The sequence below is a fragment of the Centropristis striata genome, chromosome 13 (assembly GCF_030273125.1).
Source record: "Centropristis striata isolate RG_2023a ecotype Rhode Island chromosome 13, C.striata_1.0, whole genome shotgun sequence".
NCBI classification, from domain to species: Eukaryota; Metazoa; Chordata; class Actinopteri; order Perciformes; family Serranidae; genus Centropristis; species Centropristis striata.
The window spans coordinates 30199557-30222530 of record NC_081529.1 but is presented as its reverse complement, the minus strand read 5'-3'; the positions used below and the strand labels follow the sequence as shown (position 1 = coordinate 30222530).

General features: G+C 40.7%; 1 long non-coding RNA gene across 1 annotated transcript in view; it reads left to right on the top strand.

Moving 5' to 3' along the window:
• The first annotated feature begins 1805 nt into the window (after nt 1-1805).
• The window catches only part of LOC131984156 (uncharacterized), a 70605-nt gene continuing 49436 nt past the window's right edge, over nt 1806-22974 (top strand). Inside the window, exons 1-2 of the long non-coding RNA XR_009395527.1 lie at nt 1806-1913; nt 2650-3339. This is a non-coding gene — a long non-coding RNA (uncharacterized LOC131984156). The remainder of the gene's footprint in view (nt 1914-2649; nt 3340-22974) is intronic.

The window sequence follows — 22974 nt, the reverse complement described above, 5'->3', positions numbered from 1 at the left end:
CATGCATTTTGCACATGCACACGTTGAGAAAAAAAATGAATGTTCATTTCTGTTGGCTCTGACTGATTGCCACGCATGAAAGCAGGAGGAATTGCCGGCTCTGTTGTTTACATTCATCACATCGTTTCGGATAAGAGATCATTACCTCTTAATTATCTCTACAAGATAATTGCCTCTGCTAATACGTTAATTCAGCCTTGATTAATGATTAATGAGCTAAGGGTGCAGAATGGCTTTTGTCTAAGAGGCGAGGTCAACACAGTGAACCAGATAAAAATGTGTAACCTTCCTTCTCTTTCTTTCTTTTTTCTCAAAAGGAAAAAAAAAACCTTCACACAGCAGCGGTGGCTTAGGAATGCGAGACAGGAATGCTGTTGAGTTACTATAAAGGGGGTTTGATCACTGAAAACAATGTCTTTGTGTTTTCATCCCCAGCTCTAGTCACGCAATGCTGTGTGCGCAAACCTCCAGCAACTTTTCAACCCCGGCACACAAGAAAGCCATCAAGTACCTGCAATTGACAGAATCGCGTGCAATTCAGGTACTCCAGGATTGCACTGGAGCACGGCCAAATGGGGAGTTAAGGAAAAGGTGGAGTGGAGCTTCACCTGCTTAAGTCTTGTGATTGGAGAGCAACAGTGCTGTAGTGAAGGGGAAAACCACTTTAACTGTATCTATTCATTGTATTACACATAATATTTTATGATAGAAATGTAAAAAGATCTAAATCCCCACAGACATGTAATGTGTTGTAGTTTTTGTGGGAAAATAAGGTAGATTTCTTGCATCTTTTCACCCACATCAACATATATTATGCCTTTTTTGATCACTTTCAGTACTCTACTGTATCAAAGTTAAAGCCATAATTAATTCTGTCATATACAATGTTTTTTCCCATCAAAGTGGGATTTATAATGACATACATAATACTTTTTCTTTCAAAATAGTTTATTCCCAGGGATGTCAGATTATCTCCTTACAGTCTAACACTCTCACAGGACAAATGCACAAATTATGGTAAATATCACATCATTTCTTTGCGCTGATCCACGTTTAATGATTAAAACTTTAATTCAGCTTCAGTTTATGTAACCAACATTTCATTTAGTTCTACACTGTAAAAAATGTTTGTAGGAATTATAGTAAAACAATGTCAAATTACATCAGAAATAGGGCATAAAATTAAAAATTGTATATCATGGTATTAGACACTTTTTATTACCGTAAATCAAAGAATAGCACAAAACTTTAACTTTTACTGTCATAAACTGTAGGAAACAAACAGTTTTGCTGTAAAGATATAACATTTCCATGTAAAATTAATGGAGAAATACCATGATGTCACAATGACACAATTACCCTAAAAATAATGGAATTATTCAGTCTAAATTTGAGCTTTTGCTGAGATTTACATTCAAATTTGCAGTCGGAAACCCACTCACTGTACTTTTTATGTTGAAGTTCTGGCAACCACCGCTGCCGATATACAATTTTCAATTTTACGCCCTATTTCTGACGTAATTTGACAGTGTTTTACTGTAACTTCTACAAACATTTTTTACAGTGTAGTCATGTGATATGAAATTGCTCTGTCTCTGTTGACCTAACATTACCCATCTGTAATCCACATTATCACTTCATTTGTATTTGTTGATGAAAGATGAAATATATTTTGTCACAATTCTTGTATTCAAAGATAACTTATTTGGGTCATGACAAATAGCTTCTCAATTACTAGTTCTCTCTTGTTTTCATTGACAGAATAAACACTGCTGTAGGTTCAGGTCTGTTCTAATTTTGGTCTTGAGCCTTCACTCCGCTCCCTGGAATCCACTCCTTATTTTGCGGTTTCAAGGAAGGTACGATCCCAGAAATACAAGCAAGCCTGGAGGTGGTTAGGACATGAAAGTGAGGTAAGAAAGACAAGAGATTCATTCATGGGAAGGTGATTCAAGGCACCGACATCCCTGTATCTCTGCACAGCGACAGAAGATCATTATTACTCACTCACAGTGCTCACACAGAGCTCACACGCAACCCTGGGATCAAACTGACACATGATGAGTGATTGAACCAAGATTATAACAGCCTGTACTTATGACATAACACCTTATTTGACTATTACAGATAATAATAATAATAATAATAATAATAATAATAATAATAATAATAACAATAAATAAATAAATGATGCAAAGTCTAATGATGCCAATAGCACTTTTTATATTAACAGGTATACAAACATATATAGGCAAACATATAAATTGACCAAATTAATTAATTAAACCAAAATAATTTTGCAGTACTTATGATACTTTACTGCCATTTGTGCTATGAATATAATGTAATATAATTTCATGTAATGTTCACAGTTTTTATTTTATTTTTTGCTATAATTATTTAAAAAAGAAAAGTTGGGAGGTTGTTTAAAATGTCAATAAAACAGAATTTGTTAAATCCTTTATGATATTTATTAAATTTAAAACTGTACAAAGACAGTATATTTTATGTTCAAAGTGATACATTTAAAAAAAATTGTGAATTTGATGCATTCTGTTTTTATTTACATTCGCAACTTTTTTGCAATCTGTGTTGCATTTTCAAATATTTTAACCTGGAAATAATCTCCTGTTCTCAAATATTTATCAGCAGCAACAATAAACTCCACGTACCATCATGCCTTGCGCGCCTACGTCGGCTGAGAGCAGCATGTGCTGCGCTGTCCTGCTCCAACTATGGCACAGTGCTGCTCAGGCTCTTCACAGGAGCGCATCGTATCAGCTACAGAGACGCCTGTAGGAGCTCCAGCAGAGACCATCACTGCACTGGACCACAAGGAGGAATCAGCTGCTTTTTATCGCTTATTGGAAATATTCACACTGATCGATCTGCTTGTATTTACCAAAGCAGCAATCACTTTACGCACGGATTCTTTGGACGCAGAGAGGATTAAACGCTGTTACGGCACTGACACACGTGGAGGAGTTATTGTTATTATTAATTTTACTGGTTAAACTTTAGGATGGCTGATGGATTCAGTGCTCCAGCTGTGAATTGTGCTGTAGGATATAAGGAAATGCTGTCTCTGACACGGGATGAGAGGTGTCCATTTCTCCTGCTGCCCGACTCCTTCTGCTGGACAAGCCGTTTGTCGGACAGACGAGTCTCTTGGGATACTTTACGCGTGTGGCCAGTGTCAAAGAAGGCCATGATATGATTTTTGGAAATGTATTGCTGTGGATTTTGGCAAAGACTAAAGGATTATCCTGGAATATATTTTGAAAGCGATGCTTCGTAGATGTCCTGCAGTTTGGATAATGACATCTCCTCATCCAGCAGGTATGTGAGAATTACCTACCACTTTTTTTGGCAGTAAAATGTTATGAGCTAATGCATGTTGTCATTTCTATTTTGAGTTGGTAAAACGTGCAGTGTAATCAGTGGAGTGTTCAGAAGGGGTCCACATTAGGAATAATTCATTTTTCCCGCTATTATTTCACAAATAAAACAAAAAGTTCAACAACAATGGCTGTTTTGACCAAAGGTTCTGTCGTTATCTCCCTACACACCCCTTTGGCCTACACCTTCATAACCAAATTACACTAAACAATCCTCTCAGGTGGGATTCCTGAGGACAGCTCTTATAAAGTCAGGGTCTGATCTGTGTCTGAGGGGGGCGTGTTTGATATAAACCCCCCTGAGGTGCTCCAGGTTCACCTGTTCAGCGTGAGAGCATTCTCTGGGCTCATTGCGCTCTCATCTCTCACCCTCAAAAATGACATAGTTTGTTCAAATGGACACCTTTTATAACCTGTCCTTACCCCGGGGTCACCATACACCTGCACAGCTATGTGCCCAGTGCCCATTCACACAGCCAGGACCTGTCATAAGCTGTGAAAGACCAGGTGCAGGAAAGTAAATGTGGATACAGTGACCATAGAAAGCATTACACCCACTTCTCCCACAGTGACTCCATTCAGGTGAGAGTAGATTTTCTGAGGGCCTGCCATGTGAGGGGGCTGTCATTCGTACAAGCTGCTGCTACCTGACACACGCCATGTGTTCGCTTAATGCACAGAAAGATCTGGATGATGTGTAGATGCTTCATCTGAGTGGAACCTGCAGGTGCATGTGAACGTATGAGAGAGGCGTTTGTACTGTACTTGTTCTGCTTGTTGGCGTTTCCATCTTTGGCAAACTTATGGTGACATAATGTCAGTGCGTTCATAGTAGGTGTGTGTTCATGCAAGTTATCCAATGAAGCTCCCACCTTCCTCTTCCTTCAGCTCTCGCTCCTCAATCGTGTCCACTTCCTTAGTAATGAAGAATTCCATCTATTGTTGGGGCAGGGGGACAGAGCCCCACTATATGTCTGTATACAGCGCAGAGCACCCCCCCTTCCCCTCCAACTCAGCAACCCCCCCCCCACACACCCCCTCCATTAAAAATCTTCTCCAAACAAGACCCCCTTTCTCCACTGAAGAGGGACCCTCTGTCTAATGCCAAGTGACTCTCATGGCCAGCATTGACGGTGGGACACTTGCTTCACAAAAGGAGCTGAAGTGTCAAATAAACTCGGTCAGAGCCCCCGACACACAAGAATTCCTTTATCTGGCACCCTGGGAGGCAGACAAAGACAGACTTTGTGCCAGTGAGCAGGCCTTGACTAAACACTGGGGCTTTTTTTTTCCTTTTTTACTCCTCTTCTCACAACTTCTGCCTCTTCTTCCTCCTCCCTCCTTTTGTCGTTTGAACGGCGGAGCGGGAGCATGTCTGTTGACGTGACCCCGCTCGCCCAGCATCTGTCTTGCACACGGCCAACATCACCTCTGTGCTGTGTAAAGCACCGTAACAACACACATACACCCCTGCACGCCCACTGTCATACACCCACTTCTCTCACACACACACACAGACATCAAAGCAGTGAGAATATTCCAATAGATTTTTCTTTTTTGGATACTTTTGTTTATGTCTTGGTCCATGGCAGGAATTTACTTTCTCACAGGGCTGAGTGTGCTGGCTGAGCTGTCATATGATATGCTTGTGGTGAACCGCAGTAGAGAGCCATATACACACCAGGGTCAGAGTCACTTAACAACCCTGTATTTACCCCGCTCAACATTTCCTAGGAAGTTTGAAATCTTGAAATCAGATTCAGCAGAATGATTATCTGTTTTCTACCTAATAAAGTAAGTTTTTTGTTAGACAATTAGCACAAATTTCCATTACCTTAACATGCTACCTGGCCAAATCAGGTACACTTTAGACTAAACAGACACACTCTTTCCACACTAGTGGTGTTATGCTGTGATTCTATAGAGCTCCATAGTCTGCTCCTTGAAGTTATAAACCTGGTCTGTATGGAAGTGAGCCCAAAATGCTGGAAAATGACCTCATAGAGCGCTGAGACAACGTTTGAAGCAGCACCACTTGTTGAGCCCTGGCCCAGAGCTGGAGCTGCCCGGCCCCAGTGATAGACATGTGCATCAGACCCCCAGGCGTGCTAATGCTAATACAGGCCTGCCAGGGAGCGATAGACCCCGGCACAGTGGTTAAGGTAAACAGATCGAGTTGCTGTGGTCGAGCGTGTTAATGGTCTGTTTATGAGCTTATGTTGAGTGGTGATTTATCATGTCTAAACTCAAGGCTCACCTCAGCTCCTTGGCCTTGATGGAGCTCAGTATCTGGCGTGTTTGTATGTGACATTGCACACAGGTGACAACGCTGACTGAGCAGCGTGACCTCCTGCTGAACCGTGTCTCTGTGTCGTGACCGTTTTGGAGCGCTGAAGGTGAAATGGAAAGCATTTATTACACATTAATTACGCCCTGGTTTTTTGTTTTTTCTAGCAAAATCTGCCCTCAGCATTACCTCATCAGGTCTGCGGGGCACATGGCTCAAATGACAGGAAAATATCCTTCCATCATTAGTGTCAGATAACCCTTTAATGAGCTCCATGAGAAATATCAGGCTGTAAAAAAAGCCGTTGTGTATCCTTTCATATAGAGCATTTACACTCAGTCCTCTGTGTGTGTGTGTGTGTGTGTGTGTGTGTGTGTGTGTGTGTGTGTGTGTGTGTGTTTAGAATGGGCTCTAAAGTTTGTCTGAACAGGAGAACTGTCATTTATTAGTAGTGCAGGAACAATGGGGAGCTTGTCTCCGGGGTGGTGGGGGCCAGAGGGGGGCCAGAGGGGGCCGGTGGAGCCAGGGGAGGGTGGCCTGAGATTGGGCAGCAGCCTCTGACCAAGAACAAGCCCCTGTCTGATGGAGAGAACTGCTGACCCTTCCTGAGTAAAATGGCACCTTTGTTTCGAGGTGTATGTGTTTGTGCCTATGTGTTTATGTGTGTGAGAGAGAGGGAGAAGGAGAGAGGTTTTGAAAAAGCTGGGAGCTTGGTGTAAAGTTTTTTTCTTCTCTTTTTCTCAGTGCTTTGGTGATTTTTCCTCAATTTGTCATTTTCTCTTAGCAGTTTTGTGATGGGGACATGTATAAGAAAATGTTGGCAAATGAATAGTTATCATAACACATTACACACATTTTATGAGCAGCTATCTCCTCAGAATTGCCAACATTTTGACATTTTATACATGCAGTGTTGTGTTTTGAATGTCAGCTTTGAGGAGATGCACTTGTCCAATAGCCCCATCATAAAGCAAGCACCTCCAGTAATACACATCACAGTGTCTATCATGCTACATGAAGCTATAGACCTCTGTGATGCTATGACACCAGACCACCCCTTCAGACTAATTAGCTATTTTGTGTTTTCCCCTGGCCTGTTGCCACAGTCTGTGTGGTGCTTTCTTCCTACTGGCCTTCCAAACAATTGTCTTCTCTCTCTAATGATGCTCATGAGAGAGAGGGATGCTTTGTTTAAACAGGGGGGGGGTAAAGAAATAGGAGGGAGGAGTAAATGCTGGTGGGTAATGGCAGCAGATTGCTGATTTCCTACAGGGAAACCACAAGTTACAGAGGGGGTGGCGTGTGTGTTATCCTGCTTTGGGAATTATCAGGAAGTGGGAGGCTGAGAGGAACAGACAGCATGTGCTTGAGTGAAAGTGTGGCAGGGTGATTTAAGGGAAGTGGTGAACATGAGTGGGGGATTCTTCAAAAATGATGCCTCTGGGTGTGACACTTAAAGCTTGTCCTCTTTGATAAAGCTCCCTCTGCCTGCACCTGGTGTTTACTCTGTGCCGCATGGCCCCGCCGGTCCCTATTGGGTGATAAAATCTGGCACACTTCCTTTGACTTTCATTGAAATCCTGCAATCCTTTCTGTCCTTGACCTCCTGTGTAAGCACGGTCGCAGTGAAGGAATATAGAAGAATGAAAGCACAGAAGAGCCGTAGAGCACAGAAAGGTGAAAGGAAGATGGGTGGAGGACAGGTTCTTTTCCCCAATACGGCCCTTGACGCACACAGAGCAAACAGCAAAGACACACAGCGCAGCACAGGGGCATCTCTGTCAGACAGACAGACAGCACTTTCAAACTCCACTCGGCCACAGGAAGGCTGCAGCACCACCCACCTCACTGCAAGGATGTGCAGAAGAGAAAGAGATGCTACTTTAAGAACAGGCTGACACTCTGCTAGCTGCACTGGAAAACAACTGCGGACACCAGTTTGATGGTTGTAAGTGAAGAAGTGTAGCACAGCGTTCACATGCACAATACTGAGGAAGTGAAATGTAGTAAATAGGGTTGTCACGATACTAAAATGTTCAACTCGATACCGATACTCAGGAAAATATTCGATACTCGATACCATTTTCGATACCACAAGGATAAAAACAAAGACCCCAAAATTGAACAGAAATATTTTTATCAACAAGAAAAATGCAACATGTAAAAATTAACAGAACCACAGGTTAAATATTTATAATAAAAAACAGTTACTATACTCTATACTTTTGAAAATGAGTTTTGTATCCGGATACAGCGTTTTAGTATCGATACTTTTTTTGGGTATCGATACTTTTGACACCCCTAGTAGTAAATTACTGTAATTCTTCCCCATTGTGATACTGATATTGCTCACTTGCATGTGTTTTTTTGTACGTGTCCCCCAGGTGTATGGTGGTGGACCTTCAGGTGTTTTTTTGACCTGCCTTGCTGCAGAAAAATCTAAATGATCTTGGTTTTGTGATGCTTTTCATACCAGACATTCCTCCTCCTGTTTTCTCTCAAACTGACCTCACTTGTTCTTTTCATGCTCTCGTTTTGGAGGGAAAATTCCTTCCTTTTTGTTCCCCTCTCACAAATGTCACATTCCACCGAACCTGTGACCATGTTCGGCCTTTACTTTGCTGGGTGTGGGTCGCCACGGCAACACCACCTCGTTTCAGCGAGTCACACCTACATAAGTAAGCCATCCTCATTCAGGAGGGTTTTTTTTTCCTATTCGATCCACTCTTTCACTCCTCCTCCCCTTTTCTTTCGTTCTCAGTGGGGAGGATAAAGGAGACATTTTCAGTGTGAAGAGGAGCGTGAAATTTCCTGTGTGACCTCCCCGGGACACAGCAGACCACCAGGCTCCTCAGACGACTGTGTGTGTGTGTGCGTGTGTGTGTGAGTGTGTTAAATCCTTCGTTTGTGTGGGAGATCCGTGTGACGCTTGCTGACAGCTTTTAGTGCGTGTCTGTTTTTTATTTGCTTTGTTTAAAGGAGATTGAATGAGGTCGAGTTACACTCCTCTCCACATAAAAAAGTGCAATTAAGTTGGATTAAGTGTCCTGACATTTAGAAGGTGCACACAAACGATCATGTCACATAAAAGCTGCTGTAGGCAGGGTGACGGGGAGCCAGATGCTCCCATGTTTCAGCCTCTAACAGTAGGCCTGTATGCTATGTGGTCAAGCTAGCACAGTGAGCCCTGAGCTTGTGACAGATACACTGTGGAAGTGGCTGTCAGTGTCCCTAACCAGAGACACAGATAAGCATAGAGAGCCAAAGTGCTGTAATGACAGCTAAAAACGACTGGAGGCTGTCCAGACATCAGGCTGTCATCACACGGCATCACTCATTCAGCGGGCACATTCGTGCTCCTCAGCAGCCTGTTAATCATTGCATTTAATACGATTTAATGTTAGGTTCGGCTGATGGGCTCCATCAAATGGTTTTAGGGGGAAAAAAGGACATTTAGTTACTTTGTTTCTGTAAAATCTTTCCCTCAGATACTGTGGCTACATTGTATTGCAGTCAGTGTTTGAGTTTGTATTTGCTAGACTCTGCTGTCCCCTTCTGGACAATCTGTGCAGTAACAGAATAATAGTTTTCTGGGCTGTATTTCCTCTGTTGGCCACTAAAGATATGTGGCGCTAATTTACATGCTTGTTTTGGACGTAAAAAAAAAAATTCTAGCAAGCTGTTTGTCTACAGAATTAACTCTAAACAGTGTCTCTTATGACCAAAGATCATAATCCACAGGAATATAAAAAACAAGGTCTGCATTGATAGTAAATAATGGCTTATAGTTACTAGATAGATAGATAGATAGATAGATAGATAGATAGATAGATAGATAGATAGATAGATAGATAGATAGATAGATAGATAGATATACTTTATTGGGAAATTACAGTGTAGCAGCAGAATTACACACAGAGACAGTAACAACACAATTAAATAAAAAGAACAACCTAGACATACTTCAAGCAATAAAATACAATAAAAATAAAAATGTCTAAAAAAGGAGTATGGGTTCTAGTGCAGAATAAAATATAAATATACAGTATAGAAATATAGGTGCCGTGAATCAAATAAGGTGCAGTGAACCTAAAACTCCATTAAACTATGCTCTCCCAGTGATTCTGGATATGAAATACATTATCCACAACAACCAGTGCACTGTGTTAATTAATTTAATAATATAATTATAAATCATTTACTAATTAAAAGAAAATAAATCTCATTGTTTATTAGAAAATTGCAGATTGAAGCCCAGACCACATTTATATTTTAGTCTCATGGTTGCTTTTGCAAACATTATGAAATGTAATTTACCTGCTGTTGCAATCTAATAAAAAGCCTTCTCTAACACAAAGATTAATCAGAAGACAACTGCACAGCATGCATCTGTAACCTGTACAACTTCTCTCAATTGTATGATCCTCCTTAAATGGCGTTTACTTTTCAGTGACACAGTTATTAGTATATCCAACCTCAAAATATAAACTGCAACTTTCATTCTGAAATTTGTATTTATTTTTTTAAAACTACCCCCTTTTTAAAAAACAAACAAACAAAAAAAATCTTAAAAATAATAACAGTAGCAATAATAATAAAATATATTTTGCATTAAAACTTTCATACAAGAAATGCAGCATAGAATTATTTACAATTGGGAAAATAGACATAATGAACATAAAAACATGGAAAGAATAGTAAAGTTTAAAAATATCAAAAGTTGTACCAAATTTTGTGGCAGGCACAGCACCATCAGTGGTAAAATATTGTGTTAAAACAGGTTAAGAAATATATAGTATTTTAGATAGATAGATAGATAGATAGATTAATGAACTTCACTTTGGGTAAATGTTTATACGTTAATATAGTATGTTTAGTTGTGGTTTCCACACATACCTTTAAGCAGAAAACATGTCACTTTTTTTCAGTCACCACTAGAGGTCAGTGTTTGATCCTTGTCGGGAGGCATTCCCCTCTTCTCGTTTCCTCAATCCCTTTCCTTGCCTCCTCTCCTACTATCTTAGTTCCTGTGACCTGAGATACTTGTACAGGAGGTGGACGAGTGAGGAGTCAAAGAAACAGATATAACAAAATGAGACATCAGAACTCTAAGGTGATGACAATTAAATAAGAAGTGGGCATCATCTGTTGTTTTTTCAAAGCCTACCACTGTATTTCATGCTCTCTTTCAGATGAGCATAACCTTGAACATGACAGCTTTTACTTTTAATTAAATTCACGCCAACTCCATCCTGACTCATAGCTCCACCAGCACACTTTCTCTCTCCTTGAGATGCAGTTAAGGAATTGACACATTCACAGTGCAACAGCTGAATTTGAAGGATACTGCATCATCGACATCTGCTGAAGGACTGTCCCAATGTAGAATAGAGTCTTTATAGAATAGAGTCTTTATTGTCATTGCACGGTAGTAAAAAAATGTACGTTAGTACAACGAAATTGAGGTACAGTTCTCCTGTCAGTGCAAAAAAGATAAATATTAAATAAATAACCAACTAAGGCATGCACCCATCAAACAAACAAACGAAAAAAAGGACATCACACAAATCACAAAGTAAGGGACTGTAAACAGAGACACATTGTAAAAGAAAAACCTATTGCACATGTCACACAGAGAAAAATCTTATTGCACATGTTCTACAGTAAAAATAAAGCCTATTTAACATGTCATACATGAATGTACATGAATGTTAAACGATGTGGCTGAAACAACACGAGTTTGTCAACTGTTTCTGTTTAACAGGGCTATAGCCCTGTTGTAGAAACTGTCCCTCAGTGTGTTTGTCCGTGTTTTAAGCATCCTGAGACGTCTGCCTGGTGTCCTGGGTGGGTACTGTCCTTCAGAATGCTGCGTGCCCTATTCAGACAGCGGGTGCTGTAGAGATCCTGTAGAGAGGGGAGAGGGTGACCAATTATCTTCTGGGCTGTTAACTCCATGGAGTCTTGGGCTATTTTGTCCATTTTTTAATCCTTTTCATGTCTTTGTAAGTCATTTTGTGTCTTTATTGTGTCTTTTTTGGTCATTTTGTGTCTTTTTTAGTCATTTTGTGTCTTTTTTTTGTCATTTTGTGTCTTTTTTTAAGTCATATTGTGTCTTTTTGTGTCTTTGTTTAGTCATTTTTGTGTCTTTTTGTGTCTTTTTTTGGTCATTTTGTGCTTTTTTGGTCATTTTGTGCCTTTTTTTTGGTCTTTTTGTGTATTTTTTTGGTCATTTTGTGTCATCTTGGTCATTTTGTGCCTTTTTTTGGTCATTTTGTGTCTTTTTTTAGTCATTTTGTGTCTTTTTTAGTCCTTTAGTCCAACAGAAAATGTGATTTTGAATCTTTTTTTTACTTTCATAACACTATTATGCTCAATAAAGAATTTTAAATGTTGCAAATGTGAACAAAGGTTGCAAATATAACATATAAATTACATCCAGTTCTATAATTTTTCACTAAATATATTTGACCTTGTCTCCAGTTTTACTTGGTATATCATCATCAAACTGAAACTGGCCTCATGGAGTTTACAGCCAGAACTTTAGAGGTAAATTTACAGTAGGGCTCCACGCTGCTTTGTTTTCTAGTCTGGATGTCATGAAGAAGTCATGACTTGGCGATTTTGGAGACTCCAGAGGGTTAATGACTCTCTGTAATGCCTTTCTGTGTGCCATGGTAAAGCTGGAAAACCACACACGTATACAATATGTCAGCACACTCTCAATGGAGCAGCGGTAGAAGACAGTCAGCAGCTCCCTCTTTTAGTTGATCCCTCTGAGGATCCTCAGAAAGTGGAGGCCCGTTGTTGGGCCTTCTTCACGGCCGCTGAGGTGTTGGATGTGCACACCCAGGTACTTGAAGCTGTGCAGCCTCTCCACTCTCCATTGTCCAGGATCCTCCGGACGACAGAGTCCTTCTTTTTCCCAAATTCCAAGGATGCATGTGTGTATCCTCCATGCACAGCGGTCAGTTTGAGATTTAAAGATGGCGAGCAAAGAAACAGCGACGCCGGCGGCGAAATATGAATTTAAATATATAAGTATTTTCAGTTTACACTGAATGTTATCACATAACTTACAAAACTTGCGTTCAAAGTTAAGCAAAACATATGCATAAACAAATGATAGTATATTTAGCTAAAAGATAATTAACATCACCTTGATACATTGCCAGTTTAATTAATTAATGCCATCTCAGTTGCTAAAGTTATTAATTCTTTATTCGTATATATGCGTCAGATGATGATGTACTATGTGCAAAGTATACGTAGCTATGCCATTCAGAAAGTTATACATTTGTTTATTGTGTTAAAAGGGACAAAAATAATCCCAGAACATATCTCCATGGTGAGTTATGCGCCGCTGCTTTTATGAAACTGAATACCGGCCAAATTCAGCCAGGATCAGTGAAATATTCAGGTTTCATCCACTTTGTGGCTTTTACTTGCTAAATCGTGGAGATTCAACCTTAAAGCATCTTCTTCCATTTCCACAAATATGTGGCAGAGCGCTGATGCCAAATTCACATGCATGTTGTGAACTGGTTTAGAAATTACAGTGAAAGGAAGGACTCTGGAGGACCCAACTCCGAAGGAAGGATCCCACCCAGGAAGGATCCTTGACTTTGGGATAGAGCCAATATATGGATCTGTTGTTGACTTGTATGTTTCCTCAGTGGCGTGACTTTGACTCAGTCTTGATCTTTGCATGACTCAAAGTTAGAGGTCTGTATTATGTAGCACATATCTTGAGGTAAAACCATGTTCATGTACAATGCAGACTTTATCTGCCTGCTTGTTGCTGTGTGCAACACTACTGCACTACAGTTGACTGCATTACCCACAAGGTGTCACTCTTGCATCAGGCTATGAATGGCTGTCCTCTACAGCACAATGGGCAGATTTCTACTTCTCTTTTCTAAGATATAATCCCTAAACATGATGATATTTACACATTCTTTGACTTGCATTTGCTTCTTGAACTTGTTTAAAATCCATAAATGTAAAAAAATAATGGATAGAATCTAGTACAAGAAAAATCTCAGTTGCTTTGCTGAAAGCGGCTTCCCTTACAGATTGCTTAGTTGGCTTGTTTTTTAATGTTTTTAAATCAATAAGTAAAGTTAAACTGCTGTTAGATGTAGTGTAAACTCAGCACATGTGACTTAGTCTTTCTGTTGGAGTAAAGGTTAATCTCAAGTTTACTCACTAGATGGCAATGTGGTCACACGGAACACAGTTCCTCCTTTGGAAAGTAAAAGCTACTTGTCGGGGTAACCCTGTGATCTATGGAGTAATGGATGTAGATTGGCATTATTATCTTCTTATTGCCCCTCATTCTAGCTCATCTCCCTTTGAAGATCAAAGTGGCCGTGTGCCTCTGTGTGTACCGACACTGATAAACCCAGAGTGAACTTCAATAAAGCCAACTGCTCACTTTGTACATCTGTCGTTCCTAAGCCCCTTTCGGCCTTACAAGTTGAAACGCTGTTGAACCAAAAGAGTCAACTATCGTGCAGCACTTCATGTTGATTGCTGAAATTACTCTGAAATCTCTTACTCTGAGCAAAGTTGGAGGTATAATTTTAAATATATGGTAGTGTAGCTCAGTATGAAACAGCACTAAGAGTTGCTAGCAATGTGAAAACAGCAAACCACCATCGGCAACCAGTCTGGCCGTTTGTATCATGATACAGAAACTTGGCAAGTCCTTAATCTCTTTGTTGGCTTCACTCCTCCTCTGTAAACTTCCGACATTACAGAACACAGAGAATGAATGAGAGAAAGATACAGGTGAAATGGTGAAAGAACAGGTGTGGCAGCTTATGATTGGGTGACAGGAATAGCTAAAGTATAATGCCACTTATAGTTTGGTTCCCACAGGTGTCCTGCAGTGTCATGGTGCTGTTTCGGGCACATGCATTCATCATTGTTGTTTATTGTTGCATTCATGTGTTAGAACTTTTCTACGTTGACCTCTGCAGAGCTAACTCATTGTAACCACAGTTTAAATATGACAGTTTAATTCCAGCTGCTCCTGATCCACGTCTTCTGAATGCATTTCCAGTTGATATTGAATATCACAGTTTCTTCTAAGAGCTCTGTTGCTCATTTGAAACGCCTGAGGCCTGTTCCATAACACCAGTTTACCCAAAAAGTCAGGCTTATTTTGGTTAGGCTGACTCATTTTCAGTTGATTCAGTTCCATAAAGCACATTTAACATGGTTTAAGCAGATACTATGGCAACTTATGCTTGGAACTATGTTGAACTTGCTTTATGGAACCAAACAAACAGACTAACAGAAAATAAGCCCACTTTATGGAACAGACCACTTGACTTTAGTTTCCTGTCGGTGTGTGCACCGACAGGAAACATTGTTGAACGTTGACCAATTTTCTTTCAGCAAATCAGATTTAAGAGTATGTAGTTATTCAGGTTCCTGTCCATTGGAGATGATGGGAAATAGTGTCATGGGAAGAAGCTGTAATCATGCACGGATTCATAAGTTAATCTGTGTGTTGTGCAACTGTGTGCACATGCAGTGTGTTTGATATAGTTTCACCTCACACTCAGTCATGCATCCACACTACATATCATGTGCACATGTGCAGTAAGGCCTCTTAAGGTTCAGTACAGTGTGTGTGTATGCACTTTACACACATAACCACGCCTCTTGCACTGGTACAAGTGTATGTCAACTCCGTAATCTACAGCTAATCAGATTTCTCCTTTTGGGTTTGTCACTGAGGGGACTTTAGCCACCTTGAAGAGCTGAAGTTGTACACACACACACACACACACACACACACACACACACACACACACAGGCATGTACACACAGCCTCCTGCATAACCTTTGTAATATTTCATATGCTGTGTGCAGTTCCTCCGGATCCTTCTTATCTGCTCTCCTTCCTTACCAAAACCAAAATCAAATTCCAAACTGAGGGCTTATCAGAGCTGCTGGCCACTATTTGCTTCTGCTCCTTTTGGTCATTTCTTTGCTGTTTATTCTCAGTGAAAGTGCAAGCTTGCCTTTGTGTTGTGCAGAGCTTGTTGACATTAGCACCTGCGTCAAATCTCATTCATTTTCAGAGGCAGTTTTTAACCCACAACAGAACAGGAGTCAGTGATTGCAGAACCGCTCCCACATGCTTATCGCCTCCATCTCTTCCAAGCCCTCCAAAATTACTCATCTCTTCATAATAATTGATCATCCAAATCCTTCAGCAGCTTTTGATAACAGCTACCGCAGGCCAGCCGAGCTGAGGACCTGACCAGACGTGTCCCGTTCAGCCAGGCAGGTACTGTAGGAGAACTTGCCTTTAGGGAAGACGTTCATGTTTTTCCCAAGCTGTTGTTTATGGCAGACAATATGTTGAGGCATGGCAGAGTGAGTAAGGTGGAGCTCTGGTTGAGATACAGAGGAGGAAGTGCATATCTGTCTGGTCGATGGCTCAGGTAAACGTCTGTCTACTGTTCAAGTTAATCATCCACTCTGCACTCTGGCTTTCTGTATTTTGCAGGCAGTCGAGGCTTTAGGAAAACATTAGTTCATTAGCTGCATTTTTCAAATTTCAAACCTCAGAATGCATATACTGGCTGTCGCATTAACCACATTCTGCAGCAGTGCAATAAAGCATTACATGGTGAGCCTTTCTCTTATAACTATTCCTTATGGTTCTGCATCTTTGCTCCCTGTGGTTGACGTTAATGGGGTGTTGTTAGTGGCAGCAGCTCCTTTATGGGCCTTCTTAACGTACGTAGCACCCCCATTTAACTCTGCTCAACGCTGTCTCACCCTTCTGCTGGGTAACCTCTAGCATTGGCAATACCTCAATTAGAAACCCAGGGAAATCCTAGCGCAATGAAAATTAATAACTACGTCTTCCCCTCATGGTGCTACCCCCAGCGGCCTAAATAGGGTGCACATGCATTGGGGTGTGGACAGCTAAGGAGCTCGACTTGTAGCGTAGCTGATGTAGACACATGTGCATGAACACACAACTTATACACACGAGGAGGGCATTAGCAGCGGTGTGTGGCTGCTGTAAGCTTGGGTTTCAATGTGGTGTAAGGAGGGGAGTGTGTGTGAGGTGGGTACGTATGTTTGTGTGTGTTCCTCTGTTGGTTTACAAAGCCTGAACTCCTCCACTGTAAACTCTGCCAACCTAGCCTCTTCCAGACATCTGTCTCTCCCTCTCACACACACACACACATATGCCTACGCCACCCTTCTCGGTTAATCCCCAAGTCCATACAAGCTGCAACTTGCAATCCAAACATTGTGTCCCAAAATCTGTGCATATTAAATTGGGTAATCCACCTTCAGATATAATTACAACTGTGACATTTCTAAAATCAGAATAAACTGTACTAACTGTGCGTTATATGCGCTGTGTGGCCTGTAAAGGCAGGGAGGTATGTGGAAGTAGCTGGTTTTCACATGTTTACTGTTACTCAGAGGCCAGTTGGAGAGCCTGGTGGCCTTAAGGACAGGTCAAAGGTCGCCCAGGTGAGGTTGGACTTTTCCAATCCCTTGAAGAAGTGCGGCGCCACGCATGAGCCTGCGCTCTGGAGGGCCGAGTCCAGGCGAACCGGGGGAGAAGAGGTGGAGAGCACGTTGAGAAAAGGTTTTGGAAAATGTGAGTGAAGTGGTCAGGGACCTGGTGGTTACTGATGGCAAGTTTCCCTCCCGCTCGCTGCCAGCTTATCGACTTTAACGATGTGAGCGAGCGATGGCCAGTCCCTCTGCCCCCTGGGTCTCTGTGTCCTTCATGCCCGCCAAGGCAGCAAGAATGGCAGCAGCACACCAATAAAGCCCCACATGGTACTGATTGAGAGGTATTAAAGTTGCCTTTCACTCGCTCGCGTTCACCCATTCTCTGGATCATGAAGATCAAAGAAATTGGAACGGGCCGGCATATTTGATAATCTTTATGTCTCAAATGTCTTGCTGACTCAAATGGCCTTTGTGTGGATTTTTTTAATCGTATAATGAACAGGTTTGCTAAGAGAATAAAAACACTTATCCTCAAGTTACACAGCTTTCAGATGAACAATTTTTTAAAGGGGACATATTATTATCATTTTCAAGTTCGTACTAGTTTTTTGGTTTTCAGCTAAACCAGGCTTTAATGTTAAAAAATAACTTTATTTCTCTCATACTGCTCATGGCTGTCGCTCTTCTATTCACCCATATTTAACAATTTTTTCCTTGCTTTCCTGACCTTTACTAAAGGGCACTGCAGGGCATGATTTTTTTGCCATTCCCTTTCCTACTGTAATGTTTATCCCACCTGTCCTATCACCTCCTTTCCCTCCCTTTTCCTCTCCTGCACCCTTCGACTGAGCTGTTTTGGAAGCAGCTCCAGGGGCAGCATTCATTTAAGAGTCAGATATAAACAGGCATTAAAAGGCAGCGTGGTCCTAATTAGCTGAAGCTGTTCATATGTTTGGTGTGATTGTGTAATGTTTATACTTCAGTGTGTGTGTGAGAGAGAGAGCGAGAGAGTGTGTGTGTGTCTGTGTGTGTGTGTGTGTGTGTGTGTGTGTGCATGCTGTGTCAGGCCACCGTGCTAATCACCTAGCCTGAGTTTTATCGCCCTGTGTTGTAACGATGCTGAAGTGAGACAGACGCCTGTCACAGTGACCTTGATGATTGATAACTGTCAACGTCAAAAACAAGCTTTTTTATGTGTACCTTATCTTACTTTGTGCAACATAAGGCGTACCCTAGCATCACAAAAAAAAAAGTTCCAAGTGAGAAATAAAAGACACTGATTTCCTCACAATCAAACATCTTGCAGTTTTGCTCAGGCTCCAGTAAGGATTGCTTCAGTGTGTAACTTGGTTTTTCATACTCGCTGGTTGTTTTGTAAAAGGCAACAGAAAACACATGAGCTGGCAGAAGAAATGTAGTAGTTGAAGCTGCGGTCTTTGAGTGCAAACTGTGTGCGTATGTGTGTGCCAGGGCCAATAGCGTACTCATCAAGGCTTCCTCAACCTGACCACAAATTTCTCAGGTTTATTTCAGGAATCCGACAGTGATTATGAAAATGAAATAACTATCTAGTACCACAGAACTGCCCGCCCTTGTGGTGTACAGTAAAGCAATGACATTTGCTCCAGTCATAAAGGAGCTACAAGCGCCATAAAACACCTTACGATGTCTGGGTTCTGCAGCCAGGCTATTAAGCTGTAAAGCCCTATTGTAAAAATCTAGATTGAACCGATAGACTTGAGGAGAGTGCAGCAAAGATGAAAAGGCCTTCGCTCAGCCATACTTCATAAACCTACAGTGGGCTTGGTCCTTACCGGTAAGCACACGGGAAAATTCTTTGAATTCCCCGGCCTCACACCCTCACTCTACTTTTGCCGCCCTGCAGCCAATACCTCTGGCAACATGGGCTTGTTTGTGGCGCGTTTGACGTCATAGAGAGATCAATTAGTTCCTCAAACAAGCGAGTTGCTGCTTTCTTCCTCCAGTTTAATAAAATCTATTTTACTTTATAGTTTGTACATTGGACTGGATCTTTAGATAAGGAAAAGTATGCAGGACTTTTAGCTTGGCCCACACACACACACACACACACACACACACACACACACACACACACACTAATATTCAGCTGCACTGTAAAAAAAAAAAAAAAAAAACCCTGTTGTTTTTACGGTAAAAAAACGGCAGCTGTGGTTGCCAGAACTTTACCATAATAAATACCCTAGAACTTTTTCTAAAATTACGATAAAAGGACATTACCACTGTTGATTTCACATTTAAGATTGCCATTTTATTCGATATTTTACTGTAAAAATAAAAAGTTTTCCCATCAAAATAAACGCTGTTTTGCCATATAATTGACAAGAAAATACTGTATAAATGCTGCATAAATTAAAGATTTTACCATAAAATATTACCTTGTTTTACTGTAAAAAAACGACAACTATGGTTGCCAGAATTTTACCGTAATATATACGGTACAACTTTTTCTGCTATTACAGTAAAAAGATGTACTGTACTGTTGATACAGGTAATGTTGGTAATTTGTTCCATATTTTACCATATAAATAAAAAATGTTTCCCTCAAAATAAACATTGTTTTGCTTTATAATTGACATGAAAATACTGTATAAAATAGGGTTGTCACGATACTAAAATGTTCAACTCGATACCGATACTCAGGAAAATATTCGATACTCGATACCATTTTCGATACCACAAGGATAAAAACAAAGACCCCAAAATTTAACAGAAATATTTTTATTAACAAGAAAAATGCAACATGTAAAAATTAACAGAACCACAGGTTAAGCATTTATAATGAAAAAATAGTTGTACAAAAAGAAACTGCAACTATGATAACAAGCTTCAGATACTCGATACTTTTGAAAATGAGTATTGTATCCGGATACAACGTTTTAGTATCGATACTTTTTTGAGTATCGATACTTTTTTGAGTATCGATACTTTTGACAACCCTAGTATAAAATAAAGATTTTGCCAAGAAATATATATATATATATTACAGTGTGCTGCTGTGTAGGAGGGCCAGATCACACAGCGTACTGGAGGACATCCACATGTGTAAAGTCGGACGCACCACCCTCCTGCCCTTTTCCTTTGTCCCTCACCTCCTCTATCTATCTTTCTATAATTGTGTCCCAGACCCAGACATGTCCATAAATAAACGGGGTCTCCCTCTCCTCAACCAGACCCAAGCCATGTTTATGTTCAGGCCTGCGTTGGGGGGCCATCTGGACCACTGGGCCCGCCTCACCGCCTCTCTCCAGGCTCAGGTGGAATCAAGATGTGCCACCAAACACCAGCATCTGCTTAATGGACTAACATAGGCTTAAAACATAACCTCTGAGTCACTGGGGATATGTTTTTTTAAACTTCTTTATTTTAGATTAAACAATCATTGACTCGTGTCCTGCACATTTTTGTTTTAACACTTTGCAGTCTTAGCAGAGCACTTAAAAACAAAACAGTCTTGCAGAATAAAAAAGTGTTTCAAGTGTGCATTTAGAGTCGCTGTAATTTTATTTATTCTGTACCCAGAGTGCATTCATTAGTTTTTGTAAATAATCTATTATTGCATTTATTTGTGAATTCTCCAGTATACACACTGTACCTTTCGGTCCAGATGGCATCATCCTCCAGTAGTGCTTCACTCTTATGCAATCTGTAAAGAAAGTGAGAGAAATGTTTTCATGACAGACAGTGGAGGAGATTTTTGGTTTATTTACATTAGCTGGATGTGGCCTCCTGGTCTTCATTTCATTTGGTCCAGGAGCCAGGCTATTAAAACTAATGAACACTTATTACCCTCGAGTTGGATCCTGAGCTCCTTGCTAAACATCCCTTCTGTAGCTGTTTGTTTTACTTGTACCTGATTATTCAAACAGAGCAGTAAAACATGTGGCTGAGCCTTTGCCTCTGGTCTTTACAGGTTGTCTCATAAACAGTCTGATCTATGATACGTGATTGGACATGAGAGTTTTTATATGGGCACACACGGGTGGTCTTCGCTTTTCTTCACTAATCATCTTGGATTGAATCCAGTATTTTATTTAAGGTGCAATCTGATGTTCTATGTGTCGAATCAACAGCATGCTACGCTGTTATTAGAAAACAAAGCAGTATAATGTTGCAGTATTTACTAAATCAAATGTCTTTGTGCATTTTTATGTCCCTCTTGTTCAAGGGGATTGTAAATGCAGCAGTTTTTTAAATTTATTTTGAAATACATGCTTTTATTTTTGAAACGATTAGAAAACAAAGCGGTATAATGTTGCAGAATTTACTTTACTTTTTTTATTTACTTTTTATGTCCCTCTTGTTCAAGGGGATGCCAGATTTTTGGTTTGGTATGCTCAAATCAAGACATCTGCTTTGCAAATGTGAGGGCACATGGAGACAAGGACTGTTAATGCTGCTGACAAGTATTATAATAATTAAATAGTGGTATAACAGCATGTTTTATTTTCTTCTCAGAACTTTATTGCAGATGTAGAACAAAACAAAAAAAAGTGCCCAAAGACTATTTTTCACATGACAGGAATTAAAAAGGGGTCAGGAAATTACATTTTGAGTGATTTTTTGTGGTGCAAAATGGCAAAGTTGTTTCTTTTGGAAAAGTCTGCAAAATAGGGTTTCAATATGGCCTCCTGGAGGTCATGTGACAAATTAAAGCATTGCTATTGGTTCCCTATACTCTTCCCTCTTTTTTAAAGTATCGCATCACTCAAAAACATGCATTGTAGAAATTGGACAAGCCAAAAATGGGCATGTTGCCTGAGGGCAACACCGTACCATAGAGGGTTATGGATATCTTATATCATCAGCCTGTTGTGAGATACAGTCATTTACTTCATACTTCATACATGGGGCTACTGTTTTTTCCCCCTGAATTATAATGGAGTACATTGCAAAAACAGTAGTCCATTTGCCCAAGAGCTAAATATTGTATGATAAGAAAAACGTACTTTTTAGCCAAACAGTTTGACTGATTAGGTTCAGTTGTCAGCAGTCAGTTTAGTGCTACATTAATTAGTTTACATTCTGATAGGTTTGTGTTTCAGAAGTTATGCAGCTCCTCTAGGTTTCAGTTTAAAATGTGCCACCAGTTTCACCTCCTGGCCTTTTTATCACGGTTTCAACACCACCAGGATTTGCTTGCCTGATGGCTTTATAATTGTTTGCTGATCGCCAGGTGTCAGATTGAAGATTACAGCTACAACTGACAGATGCACTCGCTACTTTAAGTGTGTGTGAGCTTATGTCCACGTGTGTGTTTCTGTGTACATGACAGCTTCGATGTGCCACTGCAGATCATCGGTGGCATTACAGTGTGTTTGGTGAGTGACACATGAAAGTGTGTGTTTCCCTCCCCTGGCCGAGATCTTAGTGCTGCATAAATCAGCCTGAACAGCTCTGGTATTGTTGAAGGGAAGGAAAGAGTCCTTTTCTTCTGAGGCCTCTCCCGACACTTGTGGTTTTTAATATGATACGCGCGTAAGGAAAGCATGGTCAAATAAACAGCGTGTAAAGTTCCCCCGTGTCTGTACCAATCCGTCAAAAAAAGATGGAGCTCGACTTTCATCCTCCCCGTACTGCTTCACCCCCACCAAATCCCTCCCATTACCCCCGCGGCTCCTGTCATCCCCAGCTGGAATTTCCCCGGAGTCTGGCCATTCCTACCTGTTTAAACCTAATGAAATATTGTTAGAAGGCATGCCACTTAATGGCACCTTTGTTTGTCAAATACAAGATAAAAGCACG